This window comes from Oreochromis niloticus, linkage group LG6, assembly GCF_001858045.2.
Source record: "Oreochromis niloticus isolate F11D_XX linkage group LG6, O_niloticus_UMD_NMBU, whole genome shotgun sequence".
Taxonomy (NCBI): Eukaryota; Metazoa; Chordata; class Actinopteri; order Cichliformes; family Cichlidae; genus Oreochromis; species Oreochromis niloticus.
Genome location: NC_031971.2, coordinates 15860630 through 15880339, shown reverse-complemented (window position 1 = coordinate 15880339; position 19710 = coordinate 15860630).

The following is a 19710-nucleotide window of genomic DNA, read 5'->3' as shown; positions in this document are numbered from 1 at the left end:
CTCCATACCAGCCTGTAGCCATTTCCCAAGCCAGGCAGCAGCAGTTAGATTAGTCAAAGCCAACCAAGCAACACTGCCCGCCTCCCTGATCTGCCTGTTAATCACCCATGAATGGGGACCTGCTTCACAAAAACAGAAAAAAAGCGCAGCAGAATTGAGATATAAGCAATGTTTCCCACACCCATTCATGCAGCTCCCACTTGTCCATTGCGCATAATGGGTGCCAGTCAAACACATCATGGGCAAATCTAATTTAGCTTTGCACCACAGATTTTCCTTCCACAGTGACAAAGTCCTAAGAATTTGCAGACTGACAGCAGAACACGGCTGATATGAAATCAGTAATAATTGGCTCCCTCATTGGTAGAAATTGAAGGGAGCCCCCTTGAATCTCTCTGAGCTTCCAAGCACTGTCATTTTAGACAAATCAATGATAATCGCAATAGCCTGAAAACACTGTACATATATGGGAGTTTAAAAATAGCTGTGTTTTGAAGTGATTGGGGGGAGGGTGTGCATGTGTGTCTGTGTGTGTGTAGGGATCCTCTCAGATGAGTGATTGCCATGATTAGGAGCAGGCTTCCACTCCAGTTTAGACACATAGCAGACAACTCCAGTAGCTGAAAGGCCCGGCTGCAAAACAGAGAAGTGGATGCTGCGCCTCCTGGGGACAGGTGAATTGGAGCATGTTAACTCTGAAACAAAACACTCGTCAACTCAGCAGAAGACCCTGTCCCCATCGTGTGGTAATTACAGATGTAGTTTTTAATCAGAGAAGAAGTCCATCACCGACACCCTCCCCCAATCCGCTTATTGTTTCAGTTCAGTTTTTCTTGAGGGTCATCCATTCGCAGATAAAGCGATAATGCAGTCGCTCCACCAGTTACTAAACTATTCCATTACCACCTTTTTTTTTTTTTCACAACTCTGACTTCATGGGTCGAAATGATGATGTGTTGACTTTATGTCCAAGAAGTCCATCAGACAAGCGTTTGATCGAGCTTGGCATTTTTACATCCCGGATTCAAAAGCCTTTTTCACACAGAAGTTGTCTTTGAATATTCGATAAATGCAAGCACTGACTCTCCTTTTGGCTCTACTTTAGTCTCCACCAACCCCTGAGGGAAATACGTGGCTCTTTAGCTGCAGCTCTGCTCACCAGATAGTTGCAAGCTTTCTCCACCTGTTTTCTCGTGCTGTTAATTAGATTTAACAGAGCGTTTCCACTGAAAACAGCTGACTTTTAACTGCTAATAAGATTCCTGAGGGTGAACCAAAGCAATGCAGTTTTTGGCTGCAAGACCACCACCACCGCCACCTCAAGTGAGCTTAGAAACAATAAAAAATAAAGCTGAGGTGAGGGGAAATGCAATTTCTTTTCATTACTATAAACTAAAGGGTGACTATTCACCTAACATTTAACACTTAAGCTACATTTCTTGCCTCTGTGCAGTCATTATGATTGTGTTCACAGCATCCGTCATGTTTCCATGTATTATGTCCGTTTGTTCAATGTCATCTGGTAGCAACAGAGCAGAAAGTTGACAACTTCTCATCTGCATAAAGTTGAGGGGTAGGTGACTGTATACAGGAGTGTTTCCCTTAACCTGTACCTCTGATCATCAAAAGATTTCCCAAATAGGAAAAGATATTCAGCAGCTGCATGGCTCTTGTCTTGTTTTAGATGTTTTTTAAAAAGCACATTTTGCTGGATTACATGAAAAAGTTTGCAAACAGCTCCCCGTGTTAGTTTGGTTTGAAGCAGACAGCCCTTGAGAGGCAATCAACCAGTCAGGTGCAGCTCAGTGTTTGTGTGGTAGCAGACTGTAAGGCAAGGAGAAAGCGGTCAGGCACTGTCTAGTAGCTCACAGTTCATTAGACATGTCTACTTGCCATAGTAAGTTTCTTATAACTAATATGATTGGATGAAAAATCCGTTCTTTACTTTGGCCGATGCAGATTTCAAGATGAGGAGTACATGCTGTCGTATCTGGCTCGCAGACTGAATAACCTCACAGTTGGATGATAAGCCTATGAAGGTCAGACACGGGCATACATACCATTGAATTTTAAATGGGGTTGTTATGGGAACTAGCATGTTTTTGTATCTGAACTCTGCAGCCATGGTCAGTGTAGGCAGCATGTGAAAAAAATTAGCCTTGGGCTACTGCAAATGTTAATAAATGTGAATTAACATTGGGAATGAACTCTTTTACATTTCATAACAATAAAGAGAGTTTATGGAGCAAATGCAAGAGAGAAAGAAAAAAAAGCGAAAATTTATTTGCTAACTTTATAGGGATTCATGCTTTTCAAAGACGATTGATACTTTTATTCACAGTTATCGTGTGTAGTTAAACATTTAGAGGCAGCTAATTAGATTTAACTTTCACCTGGTAATCAAAGTTGACCAGTTCCTGAAATAGTTCATTTAACAGAAATCATATCCCCGCACTGCAAACATTTGAATAAATGCAAAGTTGAAGAGTTACACAACCAACTTGGCAAGATATTAATTAATTCACCCAAGGGTATAATTACATACTGAATCATTCAAGTGTGACTGTATGGGTGTGAAAATTTACACTTATTTAAAATAAAGGCATATTTTACTGATTCTAAGATAGATAGATAGATAGATAGAATGCTATTACAAGTAAATAGCATGTTATGCAAAACCTTACTGTGTCTGTTATAACACAGCAGAAATAAAGCTACCTTCCAGCTCCACGTTTTGACACAGATCACAGTTCACCTTAAGTTGCCTGACTGCACGGACGGCACGTATCGTTTAAATCCCGAGCATGTTCAGCCAGCCTCCCTACAGAAAAGTCTCTCGTACTATGTGTACAACACCTGGGGTTTGTTCACCCTACTTAAGCAATGATGACAGACAACACGGCGATGATTAAATAACATGTTTACCCTCAGTGTGGTCAGAAATACATATTCAGTGGGAACACGGCGTATAGGCTACAGCCTGACTTCAGATCAGATTATTAACATGCAGAAAATTATCACTAAATAATGTGTTGTTCAACAAAACTGTGTCAAGTACATTATGAATTCATATTCCTGGTGCCTGCTTGCACCCACCACTCCCACCCCACCCAACCTCCCCTCCCCCCACCTCCCGCAGCATTTAGATGCCAAGGTAGAGTGAGCTTTAAGAGCAAATGCCCAGATTGCAATGTGTACATCCGAGTATGCTTTGGTGTTGAATTATCACTTGATTCTGTTGCGCAATAAATTTGACACGTTTTCTAATTGGAGATTGGAGATGTATATAAAATATGACATTGTTTTGCAGATGTGCAATAAAAGATGCTAAGCAATAAAGGTATGCATGCGTTAACACCTTATGAATTTGGCAGTTTTTGTTTGTAGCTGTAAAATATACTCACCACAGACTTTTTTTTATTACACCTATCAGGTATCAGCATTTTCAGAACTGCCTTTAATTCTTCGTGGGATAGATTCAACAAAGTTCTGGAAACGTTTGGTTCATATTGGCATGATAGCGTCACACTGCTTCTGCACATTATGAGAATCTCCTGTTACACCACATCTCCAAGTTGTTCTGTTGGATTGAGATCTGGTGACTGTGGGTTCAGTAAAATCTTTGTCATGTTCAAGAAACCAGTCTGAGATGATGGTACTAAGGGACCTCATGTCTGCCATATTTTGACCCTGCTATCTAAATGAGACTGATCAGAGATCAAGACTTTTCTATTGTTGAAGCTATCAGCTTAAAGCAGTCCGGCCATTCTCTGGCATCAACAAGGCATTCTCACTGCCGCGCTCGCTGGATATTTTCTCTTTTTCAGACCATTGCTGAAAAAAATCCATGGTTGTGTGGGAAACTTCCAGCAGAGCAACAGTTTCTGAATTGTACAGACCAGTCTGTCTGGCATATAAAACCGTGTCACATTTAAAGTCACTTAAATCAGCTTTCTTTCTACTTCAGCAGGTCATCTTGACCTAAGGCTGTGTGATATGACGAAATATATCAGATGACTAAATTAAAACATTTAATTTTAATTTAATTTAAATGCTGTCGTTTGTTTCATGGTGTCACAAAATACACAGTTTACGGCAACATTTTTTCATCGTTTGCATGGTCACCACATGGATGCAGGCACAGAGGATACCAGCATGGCCAGTGAAGATGAGGCAGAACCAGGTAGCTCCAAACAGAAGGACCAGTCAAAACAAACCGAGGCCCTTATTCCTAAACAAGGGGTTACCTCTGTGGCACGGACATGGTTTAGTTATGAAAAGTCTGAAGCGGACCAGAAAACTGTACTATGCAAATTATGGCACAAACTGGTCCCCACCTCAGACTCAAACATGGCAAACCTCTTCAACCACCTACACAAGAATCACGTGAAAGAGTATGGAGAGAGTTTACGGATGAGAAGCCGTCAGGTGCTCAAAATAAACCTTAGACTCAAACGTTAGAACAGGCGTTTCCCCACACCAAATACTACAAAGAAAATGTCAGCCGTTACAACTTATATATGAAAATATATCGTTTCATGCATCGGTCAAAACACTCGACTCCAGGCACACAACGCCCAGCTGAAAACACTTCACACAAGTTGAGTTGCCTGAGATTCACAGAATTTACAGAAAATGTACTATTTTGTGATATATATAGTTATGGCGATGAGAAATGCCTTATATCGGGATATGAGATTTTGGTCATATCGCAGAGCCCTATCTTGACCAACTTTATGGGCTGGAATCCACCTCTGATGCTTGTGGACTTACTTCTCTTCCACCTGGCACACACAACATATCAACCTTCCTTGGCTCCATCATATCAGTCAGCTCTCTCTCTTTACAACTCAGAGTCCCCACATTTAAAGCCCCTCCTCTCCCCTCCACACTTCCACCTTTTCTTCTCTCTCACTGCCCCTGAACACACCTTCACCCCTTTCTCTTTCTTTGCCAGCACTAGCAAAGTTTCCCTGTTGACCAACAGCACCAGAGGCAGTTGTTGTTAAGATGTCAGAGCTTGGTATCTTAACAACAAGATATACTTTCTGGACTGGTTGTGAATTGTGTTGCAAAATGATCCTTTTTTTTTTTTTTTAACCCAAACAATGATCCTTTCTAAACCTTTCCAAACTTAAAATTAATAAGAAAATACAAATAAAAACTAAAAAGCTTCTTTTGGTCCACACAGGACACAAACCTATTTATCCAATACTCTGGATGGACTTTCAGATATTCTTTACACTACTTCTCCCAGTATTGTACAGGCAGTGCTTTAGTATTTTTCCAGCCTGTGTCTGCTGCAACACTATTGGGTTGTTGGAGTGATCAGAATAGAATACTTTACTAATCCCAGAGGAAATTATGTGGTCACAGTTGCTCCAAAACCATAAGACCAGTAACGAACAAGTTAAAGCGCCAATATTAAATTGTACAAAACATTACAAAATAGGTCTAATAATACAAATATCTCTAATATATAAATATCCCGATACATATTAGATAAAATGGAAATATAAAATAAAGTTGAAATTGAGTTGGCCTTTGTATTATACCAACTGTTATTTTGTCTGTAGAGGGTGTGCAGATATTAAGGGTGTGTAACTTCTGCAGAACATAATGATACAACACAGGTGGTTTTGTTCTGAGATTGATTATGAAAATCATCTTAATACCCACTGTAGATATATTATTATAGGCAATTTACTGTGTAAGCAGTGCCGTTTGTATAAAGATATAGATTAAATTACCTAAAGCAAAGTGTCAACACACTTATCACAGTGCTAACACACAGGCATTACTGTAGTGGTTCTTTCTTTGCTGCTGTCTTGAGTGGAAGGAGTGAGGCGGGTAAAGCCCTGAAGCAAACAGAACATCAGAACAGTAGCCAAAGAAATGGCCGAGCTCAGTGTGTCACTCTGCCTGGGATGTAATGTAGTGATACAGTAGACAAAAGAAACCAGACAACAGGAGGAGAGAGGATTAGAGGAGCCACCTTTACTCTGATGCACTGTCTAGCTGTTTGTGTGTCATTTGTAAAGGTTACCTTCTGCTGCTCTGTCTGTCACGTACGACACACATGTCCCTAGATGCCTGTAGTTTCACCAGAGGATAAAACACATTTCTAAACAAATCTACACAGTGAATCAAAGCGGATCCCGCTTAAAAACTTTGATCTAAGAATCTGGCCTTTGCATATGGAAACAACTGTGCTGTATGTTAACGGCGGGTCTCTTGTGACTGTCATATGTTTTTCTGTTTGTGTGCGCATGTGTTCGCACATATGGCTCTGTGCTGATACTTTGTGCAAACACGTTCTGGCCTATTTACAAACTTCTTTCCCCTGCTATTTTTTCCCTGTGCGTTCTGTGTTGTTCTTTTCCTCAGATGCAGGTAGAATCGAGCAACCACAATCAGAAGTGACTGTGATGCACTTTATGTAGTCCTGTGTTGATTGTCTGTTATATGTAGCGCCATGGTTTCGTTTCACTGTGTACTGTACCACTGTACATGGTTGAAAAGACAATAAAGCCACTTGACTTGACTCATCATATTTGGATTTCCACATGCACCTTCACCAGGACAGTGGAAGTGTGTAATGATACACTTAGGGTCAAACACAGACGAATTTTTGGTGAATTCCAAAGACGTTTTGGGCAAAAGCCACACTGATTGCCTTTATTGTGCTTCCATACTGCACCTGAGAAAGTTGTCATCTACCAAACTGAAGGTCTCTGGCTCCTCATCAAGGCATCTTTTATGGCAATGTTAAATAGAAGCACTTGTGTGATTTGGTGAATGAGGCTTGTAGTAGAAAGCGCTCAAAGTATGAGTGTGTTATATCTGTGGTCAGACGTTTACATCCACCTATTATGGGCATGAATTACCATTGTAATTTGGGGGTTTCAATGATTTCTTTCAATCGTTCTTTCTCCAAGGTGGAATTATTGTACAAATAGATCATAGATCTAGAATTTATTTTGGATTTTCTCTAATCCACGCAGGCTCAAATATACACATACATCTCTACTAATATGTCCTTAAATCTCAGCTTTTAAGGGTTGATGTTGGGGCATTGGGTGGGGGGGGATAACCTGCTTTATCCAGTTCCAAAACCAGTTCTGATTTGTGTTTGGTATCATTGTCGTGTTGGAACAACCAAATGTATCAAAGTTTCAACACTTAGCCATTGATTTGAGGTAAAGTCCTCTTTCTTCATTATTCCATTTGTTTTGTGAAATGTATCAATGCCACTGCCAGCAAAACAACCCGAGAGCATGATGCTACCACCGCCATACTTCACAGCTGGTAGTGTTCTTAGGTTTGAAAGCCTCCTTCAAACACACCTCTCAGTGTGGCAAAATAGCTCAAACTTTGTCTGACCATGAAACTTTTCTCAAGAAGGTATTTGGCTCGGCATGTGGGCTTCTTTCGCGGTCGCCATCCTCTAAGTCCATGGTGATTTAAAACTTGCTTCAACAAGCTTTTGCATAATTTACAGTGAATCTTTGAACACTCTGCTTGGCAGAATCTGTAGAGTTCATTTAAATTTGTTGGTAGTCCACAAATGTTCAATATGGGTAAAGTTGAGCTTTGAGAAGCTGCTTAGCCTGCTTTGTCCATTCCAAAACCAGTTTTTATGTAAGTTAGGGATTATTGTCTTGCTGGAACACCCAACCATGTACAAGTGTCAACTGTTTAGCTCTTGATTTGTCACATATCAAAAAGGGACAGTAATGCTGGTGTTCCTGTAGGCTTGAGCCTTGGTGGGTTGCTCCTGAACATCATAACCAATTTCCCTTTCATCTCAGGGTGACAATTATGGTCCAGACTTTGGCAAACAATTTTCCTTCTTAGATTTTCATTGATTTCCTTGTCATTTCTCATTGTTCATGTGTTGCTCAATCCAAAGATTGCTGTCAAACAAATACATTTTTATGCTGGCAAAGAGAAACTAACGAGAAATTAATAGAACTTGGCATTGTCAAGTTAATAGACATTGTAGAGCCTTTAGCACACAAAAGAGTTGATCCTGTGCCGATTAGAGATAATCTAAAACAAATTCAGATTTGTGTACCAATTCTTGTTAGTTAAAGTTGTTAAATGTATGTGTGTATGTATGTTGTACAGTTCAATTCAGTTTTATTTTCACAACGCAAATCAAAACAACAGTCACCTCAAGGTGCTTTATATTGTAAGGTAGACCTTACAATAATACATACAGAGAAAAAAATCAACAATCATATGACCCCTATGAGCAAGCACTCTGGCGACAGTGAAAAGGAAAAACTCCCTTTTAACAGGAAGAAACCTCCAGCAGAACCAGGCTCAAGGAGGGGCGGGGCCATCTGCTGTGACTGGTTGGGCGGCCATTCCACACTGGAAGTAGAACAGCTCAAAGAAATCTTTTAAAAAAGCCCAAAGTTTCCATGCTATGCCCATGATACGTATGTCGTGTATAGACAGGAAAAAATTGTTTATAATAATTCAATCAAAAGAAAACGGGCATCCTGACCTACCTGGTTCGTGTCACTTACCATATAACTCCAGCCTACATTGTTTAAGTCAGGGTGAGGGCTTTTTCTGTTTTACTTTTTTTTTTTTACCCTAGTCTTACTTTCTCTGCTATCACACAAAACAATATAAAAATGCACTGGGAAAAAAATACAAAGGATAAATGTTAAATAAAAAAGGAAAATAAGCTCTGAGAGTATCTCTCAGTACTCTAAGGTCCAAACTCTGCTCTTCCAGGTGCACTCAGTGACGCACCTGAGCTTGAGAGCAGACGGGAGCTGAGGCTTTGGAGAATAGCTGAAGCAAAGATTTAAAGTTGAAATGGTCTAAAATAGCTTAATGGTGCACTTTGCTGGAAAAACATAAGACACATCAGACAGACCTAAAGCAAAAGCCGTGCACTGTTCTCTTTAGTCGTGTCTCAAATGGGAAACAAGTTTTCTTTGTGTTTTCCAAATGAACAACTCCGAGACATTACACTTTGAAGCCAGTGGAAGATCAAAGCTAATCGCAGCCACACAAATGAAAAAAAAAAATAAAGGGAAAAAAAAGGACGTCTGTATGAGAGGTAAACAACAAAAAAGTGAGATGTCAAATCAATTAGCCTGCGTCTCGTCCCAAACTGCTTGGCTTGTAATCATTTGCCACCGAGGCAGCAAAAACCTCTTGAAATGAGCAACCGGCTCTCGTAGAGAGGTTTGTGCTCTGATGAGCTGCATGTCACATTAATTATGCCAGATATGGGTGGGCTGCGTTTCTGGAGTCTCAGTTCATCTATTTGTAATAATAAAGTAACAGCGAGGTTTTTCTGCTAACTGAAAAGCAACTGTTTATGTTATGCATGGCTGAATATACTGTAAGCTCTTTCCAGTACAATGCCGCGTTTATAAATAGCTCTCTAGCCTTCTATGAGCTACTGTGGGCTCACAGCTGTTTGGAATTTGTGTGGAGATACACTCGTGCACCCTTGTTACACATGATCTCTTATATTATTTCCCTCTCCGTGCCCACAGCCCCTCAAAGTGAAAACAACCTCATCCTAATAGTTGGAAAATAATTAGTTTCAATTTCTCTGTCTCTCCGCACTCACTGTTCTCCTCATCTCTCACCTGACATTAGTTTTTAAGGCGCCTCGTTATTATTAAGACATCAGTGTCAGCGTCTAATCAGTATTTGTGTGCATTTGGTTTATTAATTACATCGGCTGGTACGAACTCGGAGCACTTGGCGAAGAAAAAAAAAAATCAAAAGCTGACGCCTGTGTCATGATTAATTTCGCAGTGAACAGTCTCCGCGATGTCAGTGGTAATTAGGCATCACCCATTGCATAACACACCATGTGTCAGGGTGGGTGGCATGTGCGTGTGTGTGTGTGTGTGTGTGTGTGTGTGTGTGAGAGAGAGAGAGATAAAAAAAAAAGCGAAAGAGAGAGGGAGAGGAAGGAGGGGGGGGACAAAGAAAAAGAGACATGGCTTCAACTACTTGTTTAGCGAGTAGCTGTGTTGCACTTACAAGCCACGGACTCCTCAAGAAAATTATCTGTCTATCTGGTCTTCAACATGGAAATGCAATGTGTTTATCAAAGCATTTTAATGCAGAGGGATTTAAAAAGAAGAAGAAAAAAACCTGTGGAAGAGTAGCTGCCGGTGACTGTTATTTGGGATCTGAATAAAAAAACAATAAACATCAAGGAGCGCCTATGGGAGTCCAAATGTTTTCACCAGGTGGTAGAAACAAATGCAAAATTACTTTTATCTGCTCAGCGTGATTACTGGCCTAGATAGTGTCGTTTTTTATTTATAAAAATGCTCCATTTATGAATTAGCTTCATTTGTGCACAGTCTACGAGGTATTATTGTCTCGTAGCTATATAAAATCTTTATGTCGCCAGGTTAGACGCATCTAATTTTCAGCAGTGACCTGCAGCGTGTCTGGCATGGTGCAAAAACTTTGGGGAAAGCACTCAATTAACTACAAAAGGGTTATTAATCCTGCGAGTGAGCTTTTTCTCTCTTTCTCTCTCTGTCTTTCTTTTTTTTTTTTTTTCAAAAATAAACAATGGCCCATAACACTCAAATTAACACAGATTGGGATTTGATGTGCTGTGCAGCCAGATGGCTTGCTCACTCACTCTCTGGCGGGCTGGCAGTGCAGCTGAGGACGCAGGCACTTCCAGAGCGGATTTGAAAGAATCTAGGCCAGAGAGAGTGGGGCTGCTCTCGGAGACTAGCCGCCAGTGCTGTCATGTTTTAGTGCACATTTTCTATTTGAGGAAGGAGCCGCTACAAAGATGTGCACTGAGTGTGCCTCTGTGTGTGTGTGAGTGAGTGTGCGCATATGTGTGTTTGTGTGAGAGAGAGCAGTGACTGGAAGAGGAGAATCGCCTTGATAGAAATGAAGGGAAAGAAGCTCATCTTCGAGCTGTGTACACAAGCTCGGTGCGCATTTTTCTGCTGTCCACCTACAGTATATGTGCAGTGCGTGTACACACCTGACAGCAGAATGTTTGGAGAAGTGAGAAATATTCAAATACCTAAAAAAAAAATGTGAGAGAAGAAATAGTTCTGGTAATTTTAACGCGAACTGATGTGAAAATAGTTTCTCCTTACAGAAATCCATATTCAAATGAGGCGTAAATGTGTTCTTGAGATTGATGTGTGAGAAAGTTTACTGTGCGTATTGTGACTTCAGCACCGGTGTAGGGATCAGCACTTTTGTAAACACTGTAGCACAGAGATTCAAATGCAACTTTTAGAGCTAGTCATTATTCAAAAGCCTAGCCTCCATCTGGAAAGTGGCAAACTTGGCTGTTTTCCTGGTGTTGCTGTGGAGGAAAACTGGGTCTGTGTGAAATTGCAAGACTCATGATACTTGGCTAAGGTGTAAATTTGTCTGGCTTTGATGATCATTTTCTTCACAGGATTAGTTTTGCCAATGGGGAAGGGTTAAAGTTGTTACAAGACTTAGAAACTTTTCAGGTTGTGAACACGAGTTCACAAGTTCTGTCTTTGGTGCGTGATTGTAGAGGAGTGAGCAGAGAGAGAAGGGTATGAGTAGGAGAAGTAATGCCACATTGGGCACACAAACTATAAAGTAGACTTAGCAGAGGTAATAATTTGCACCATTTGACCGCCACACATTCCCTGATATGAGATCAAATGATTTCAGCAAAAAGTATATGCCAATTTCCTTAAAATTCCCTGGGACTGCAAAGTGAGACATGCTCATGGAGGAGATTATGGCAAGTTAAAGGTACAGTCAGTCAATTTTTTGAGGTTATTTAATAGAAAAAAGAATACTGTGTAATTATGTCTTCCATCAAATTGATGCATTCTCATAAACTTAGGTTTAATCTATTAAAAACACATAGAAACAGGTCCCGGTTTGTCGAATCTGCCATGTTGCCCTGGTTTTGGTGTTGTTCCTACATCATCATAATAATGTTTCATCTTGTTATCTCATAGCATTCCATTGTGGGGGGGCATTTCAAGTGTTTAAGTTCTTAATTTATATAAATTAATATATATTATGAAGTTAGATTTGCTGAAAATATAGATTACTGGTGTTGTTTGCTAGTGATGGTTTTTAAAAGCATTAGCTAATTTCTTGGCTATTGCTAACTGAATGCTCAGACGTCATTGGTCAGTTGGGATGTTGATCCTGAACCAGCATTATTATGATGATATAGGGACAACACCAGCACAAGGATAGCAGATTGAACATGTTGACCCACCATCTCGTAAACAGTGGTCAAAATGGACATTGCAATTACGCCTAATCACATGTTATGTATATGGCTTGAAGTCTTTTGTTGCCATAGAGGCAAATTTTAATCAATATCTGCAGGTAGACTGAAAATATGAAGGATCAATACATTTGCATTCTCACATCATATGAGATTTTATTCACTAAGAGTCCAACGATGTTAGATCCACTTGAAAGAGAGTTTTACTAACACCGACTAACAGTAGCTAACAGCAGCTAACAGAGGCTAACAGCGGCAAAAACAGGAGCTCTCATAGACAGAAACCTTACCTCAGTATCACAGTCATTGGATAGAAGTGAGCTTCACTGACTCACCAACTCCTATCAGATTCCTTTGACTAAGTTTTACACCCTCCTCCAGAATAAATAGAGGTGAACACATATTGGCAGCTGAGATAAACAGCAGACTGACAGCCTACACTCACTACAGATTGTTTGTCCTACAGAAGCCACAGTAGCTAGGATTATGCACTTGAATTGGGAGGGGAAAGAGAAAAGAAGTCAATGAGTGCAATCGGCATTCTGCTGAAATCTAGCGGCGATACTGTACATACTGTCACTTTAGGAACAACACAAAAAATAAATAGTAAGTATTTCTGTCTGTGGCTCTGTATTTTGTTATTATGACCTAATTATGGCCTATTTCTTTGACTGATTCATTCATTATTTTCTTTATGTTAAAATACCAGATCATTATAGTCTTGGTCCCAAAATGATTTAGGATTTTATAATGACGTGAGAGAATTGCTCACATTTATGAAGGTCGAACTGACAGATATTCGGCAGTTTTGCCAAACTATCAAAAATATTTTTAGCTGTAGAATAATTTTCTATTATTCAACAAATTGATTCAAATGCTGTTCATTTCTGTTCTTTTATGATCCTTCATAGTGATCCTTAACTTTAAACAGATGTATATATTACTCCTGGTAAACACACATGAAGACATGGCAAAGAAGCATCGCGACTTACAAAACAAGCACAGTGAAACAGGGTGCATCAAACTCTAACAGCAGATTCATATTAATTACAAACTGGCAAAGTTGTTAATATAACTGCTCTCAAAGCCAGAAGTCTGTGTGAATGGCCCGAAGTGCCAGACAACACCTTCTGTTTCAATCGATGGCCATCAGCATGCACACCCCCTTAGACAAGCAAGGCTGCTCTGCTATATATACACACACCAGCCTCAACTGCCTGGGAGGAATCTCCTCTCACAAACTAACTTTTCGTTCTTTTTAATTTTTCTATTCTTTTGCGCCCTCATTATCTCCGTGTTTGCGAAGGCTGCAGATGTGCTTGCAGCGTCACACAGGAAATTTTCTCATTTTTAAACTTAGGATTAAGACAAAGTCAAAGGAAACTTCTCCAGTACAAAGCAACAAAAGCACACTCGTGTGTGTGTGTTTGTGTTTGAAGCAAAGGAAATAAAACTGCAACGTGGAGGATGGAGTAGGAACATATGTGTGTTCTGACAGTAAGAATATCAAATCAGATTGAACTGGGTTATCCGTAATGAGTAAACACATTTTGCCCGAACACAAAAAATACCATACTTAGAAAGACTGCAGCATGATTGTGTTGAGGTTTTATATGAAATTAAAAGCAGTGGTTAGGCTATAAAACTGTTAATTATTTGACCACACTACAGCGTGTCTGTTTGCACAGTTTCTTAAAAACAATGAATTCCTTTTGGTCTGCAAAAAAAGTTACAATTTTCAATATTATTGATAGCTTTTTCCAGAGCAGCCAAAGATTTTTTTTCCAAGGCATATATGCCCTCTTGCCAGCGACTGGGGTGATTTCACAATTTTCCCTTTTTTTCTCTTAATGCTGGCTTATCTATCCATCCATCTATTGTTTCTTTTAAAAGTTACGTGATCCATCCTCATCAATGGAGCACATAATCAGTTCTAATAACAATGGATCTGTTGACATGCGAACAAATTGTAAATAGTTTTGCGTAAAATTTTAAGCCAAAACTTCAGTAGAAGTTGTTGTTAAGTTTCTGCTAGCTGACGGATTATTTTTTTTCTTACTTCTTAACTTTGCTGTACTCGAGTCCGATGACAAGATCAATGTCATTCTCATATCTAAATGTGAAACTACCACTATCAGCTTTGAGCTTTGCAGGTAGCACCAATATCCAAAACAGCTAGGCTTTGCCCAAAGCAAGCAGCTACTGCTGAGACTGAAAAATGAAGCTGAGAAAGACCCTGCCAGAAATTTGCAGTTCTTCAAATTGCAATTTGAAGCCGGTCCCTGAAATTCCCGACATGTTCAAAAATTATAAACAGGTGTAAAATAATGTTGATGCATGCTCAATCATCCAGGCAAGTAAATCCCAAAAAGCTGATTCTGTTAATCTGGACGTAGCATTTTCAGTGGGAGAAATGTTTCATCACTCATCCAAGTGGCAGGTTGCCCCATCCTTATAAACAGTACATTTGCACAATGACACTGTGTGCAGTGTCACTGATTACACCCAACAGTGGGGACCACTTGGGATGGGAATCGAGAACCTGTTCTTGCAGAGAATCAGTTCCCAGTATCCCAGTACCAAGTGGAACCAATAAACGTGATCGATAGGACAACTGGCAACTGTGGATAGGGGAAAAGGGTTATTCCCTGAACCTTAGCTGAGTGATTGCTGGAGCCTGCTGTCACTGGGTAAAATTGGTCACAGGGAGATACTACATCAAAAACCACCTTCTGATTGCTTCGGTCACTAGCAGATCATCGCGACTTCTCTGTAAACATTCACTATGTAACTACTGAGCGTTAGTGAAACTTGAAAAAGTGCAAACTAGAAATTGAGACCAATTGCCAACAGTTGTGCCTCATGCCACAGAAACTAGCATGTTTCAAAAGGCACAACTTTTACTTTAGGCGAACATTCTCCAGTTGTCATCACACATAGTTTCACTGCCAAGTTTGCATCTTCCATTCAAACTATGGCTAATCGTGACATTCTCCTTGCAACCAAAGACACTGCAGGGAGGTTTTCAGTAGAGAACCACATGCTCTTTTGTTACCAGTTTCACCCAGTGACAGCAAGCAACTGGTCAGGGAATACACGTTTTCCTAGAACCCAATAGTTACCAGGGAGTCGCTTAATGTTCTCTGGGCTGGGGCTGACTGGGGCTTTAGCAATCAGGTCAACAGTGACTGTCCACTAGCAGCTAGTCGGGGAATATTCATTTTTCCCTAGCAACCAGTGGCTGCCTTGTTTAATATGCAGTCTGTGGTTCAAACACCCAACCTTAAGTGTATTTCTAGGTAACTTTGTTGCTGTGAAGAGCAGAGTACACACTAGCCAGTTTCCTCTACCAAGACACATGGCGGTTCTTTAGAGTTGTCTGAGCTAGTAGTAGTACGCCCACTCTGCCAACTCAGCATGTGGTTGTTGTGGGAGAGATGTCATGAAAATGTGGAATGAACATTTGAGTTTCCTTCTAAACTCTGTCAATCACTGTGTGCATAAAGAGTTTGTAAAGTGCATTCTATCTGAAGATTTCTTGCTCCTTAAGTATGAGGTCACTGAAACTACTCGGTGGTAAGGAATGTAATACAGAGAGAGTCACGGCTAAACACTTCTTCTATTACTGATATTTACTCCATTGTTGTCCCATGTAACATGATGAGCATGGAACCTATTCTAATTGTGAAGAACTGAAATAGTGCCTTGAGCTCTTATCAACTGCTTGCTATAATCCAGTGTCAAAGGCTATGAAGGTGTTGTGAGTAAATTTTGTGAGCATTTTAATCTGAGTACTATAGAAAATGAGGTTTTGCAGTCTTCAGTTCCTAGACACCTTCAAGGAGTCTGACCGAGTGAATAATTCGCAGGTGTTTTACTGACTTTTGTTACAGTGTACCTCTTTTTCTTGCCTGTAGATGACTGTATTAGTTCAGACTGCAGAAGCTTTGGGGTATAGTGGAGTAATAAGTGAAATTCATATATTTTTCATGGACCCTAATTGGTGAGAGGCAAGCTAGCAATCTGTCACCTTTTTGGTTGCATTCAAGTGAGTCAGGAGTCACCATCACCCTCCTTCCTGATGCCTTTATACACAAAAATGCTGTGGCAGACTTGCAGCACATTTATGACCAAATATAAGATGGACTCAGGTACACTGTGCCATTGGTAAAACAGGCCATTTAAGGTTTGAACGTCTCAACTCTTTAAATGTTAACAGCAATGGCTGTAAACCATTGCAAACTGTTGCCACACTAGTTGTTGACATTTAGCATTCGATTTTATTGGTCTGAGGTTACTAAGATGGACAAGGAAATGCCTCCTGCCTGAGAAAACTGCTTGGCAAGTGGCCTGACATATGATACCTTATTTGTCAGTGAGAAAAAAATGAACATACATAAGTTATGATTCATACTTGTGAAGTCCTCAGTCAGATAAAGTGCTGATATTTGCAAAATAAATCAAATGTCAACCAGGAGAGATCATTTGGAAGAACTAAACATGATTTACTGATATACAGAATTTGATTAATAAGCTATCTGTTAATTAGACTAGGGCTAAAGCACACAGTATAGAGACTGATTGGCTTTCTGAAGGTGGGCAAGAGAATGACTGGACTGAGGTAATAATATTAATTACGTCAGTATTCAGATTATTAGTGTGGAAAAGCAGATGTGATGTATAACGAATATATTGGTAATCTGAACACCCAGGATATCAGGCAGATGAATGAATTCAGATCTTCCCATTGAACTTACACTTAAGTTTCATTTGAATGTAAAAGCACTTTTAGCTACTGGCCCAATTTACTTTAATGTGTTAGATAAAATGGGCCACCTTACTGATGGATCGTCATATTAAAAATAATTGATATTGCTAATATATTTTATTATTGCATGCTTTATTATTGCCTTCCTCACATTCTCCCTTCTAAGTATCTTTGCATATGGTGTGTGTTTGTGTGTGCTTAACTACATTTGTGTGTGCATTGTATATATTCACAACCGTGCATAGAAACACTAACATGCACATGTGAACATAGTCATGCGCACCATCTCACACTCCATGAAATGGAGAGGAAGAAAGAGGAATGGTGATAAAGAAGTGATAGATGCTGAAGTAAAGTAATGTTAAACTATTCATTGCAGAGAGCACATCAAAAAGGACTGAACAGAAAAGAGACACAAAGGTCAGAAAGTAAGAGAAAGAAAACAGGATGCCTGCAAGTGATGGGAAAAGAGAAATACCAAATCAGGGTAGAGGAGAGGCGATTGTTACATTTTTCATTAAACTGATGTTTTCAAGGTATTTACATGCAGTGTTAGGTTTCACTTTGCAGACTGACTGGCCCATTTTACCTGATCATTCCTCATCCTGAAAAATGTGGGACAGGTGATGCTTCAAAAGTTGCGGGGCCTAAAAAAATATATTTAATGTCATCAGTTTGATTTAAAAACATTAAAAAAAAAAAAAAAACGTTTTATTCCTAAGAACACAGTTATATGTCTTGTATTTACCCTAAAATAAAGATTTTAATGCCTTTAAATCAAATCAATTTTTTAAAAAAGTGTTACAAAATCCTACAGTTGATGGATATCTATAATTTAGCACATCTTTATACTAATAATGATAATAATGCACAAAAAAAACCTCTCCGTGATGAATATAGAATTCATCACTCACAAGAAGTGCTGTTAACACTGAATATTTTATGTTGCGCAGAGATTTGATATTTTCAATTGATCAAACATTTACATGTTTACATCTGATACAGTCTTCATTATAAAGTCGTCATCTTCACCGTGTTGTGCATCCTCTGTCCTACTTTGACCTACAGGAGCATATTGCTACATGAATTATCTCTTTGATTGCCTGAGTAGGAGGAACATTTACAGTAACGAGGACCACGGGAACAGGATTTACCGTTCCATATGCTCTCCAATGACATTACTTCAAGTAATGATGATGACAGACATAAAGTGGTCATGGTGGCACACAACAGATGAAACCTGCATGGATTTTGTGTTGTTCGCTGCTGCCCAACCAGGCCTTGCTTAATAAACCATTTAATCGCTTTCAATTAGACCATTACTATGTGACTCCTGTGATAAAATATTACAGCAAATTGCGTCAAACGCCTGCAACGCCGATTTAAACTGTATCCACAGTTTGCACTTCCTTGCTGAAATATTTGGGAGGAATATTCATGGGAATGTCCCCCTCTGTACTATGTTGTTTTCAGCCTGTCACTCTCCATCTCCCGTGGAGGCATCATTCCTCATCTACTCTGTCATCCCAGCACATGTTCCATTTACCATGCATTAATCTCACTCAGCTTCACATCGCTCTCACTTGCCTGGTCCCTTGGGATACAACAACAGACAAGCATGCTCTGCTTGCCAAAATGCAATGCAGTTGCAGCACTGAACGTTAAACTAAGCAGGAACTTACTGCTGCAATCAGGATTTCATATCACTTCTAAATGGCATCCAAAAGTCAGTGCTACAATGTACTCTGTGTCCTGTGTAGCAGTGTCCCAGCAAAACCTTTATAGACTTGTCTCAGTGCTCCTGAGCTAACCTTTTGATAAGCCCTTGAGACAGTGTAAATTAAAGGCATTAAATCATGATTTGGTGTTGTGTGAGGGTGCTCATGGAGACATCCCCTTCACAGTCTAGTGGTCAAGGGGGGAGGTGTGCGGTGGTCAGTGCAGACAGGTCATCCCATAGCGGTGACTGATGGCTTTCATCAAGGGGCCCATGGGCTCACTGGGGAAAAGAACATGGAGAACGCTGCCAAAAGAGCTGATATTCATCTACCGGCAGCCCCACGGGGCAGGGAGGGGGAAGTCAGTAAAGACACAAGAACAAATCTGCATGCACTGTACAAACTAGTAGTGCCAGGCAAATGAAATGTGGAAATCAGGGCTAATCCTAAGTGTGATTTCAGCTGAGAAACATGTATTCCTACAACATGCCTCACAGCACTCCCTCACTGCTCTAATTCAATAGCAAATGGAGACATCCTCAGATTGAAATGAAGCCAATTAGCAGAGGCACAGCTGATTTTAAAGCACTGATTAGGGGAGATGTGTCGTGCTGGTTCTGGGATCTATTCCCTCACTGCGGACCTGCTTCAGCTTGGGCTACCATTAATATCCCATGAGGCACTGGGGCACGCTCCTGGCCAGCAGCCAGATTCCCAGTTATCTGTTTAAACAATTTTGCAGGCTATTTCAGGAAGAGGAAACTCGCTGCCCATGCCTCTCGGCGTTGTTATGGCAACAGCCCATTTAATCTTAAACGTAACATGGGGAGGTGACCCAGTACCCAAAGCTTGAGAAGTTGGATAATGTATGTTTAATAACATTTTATAATATTGCGTTAAGCTCATGACAGCAATGACATATAACCCCAAAACATGTGTTACATATAGCTGGTTGTGGAAGATGG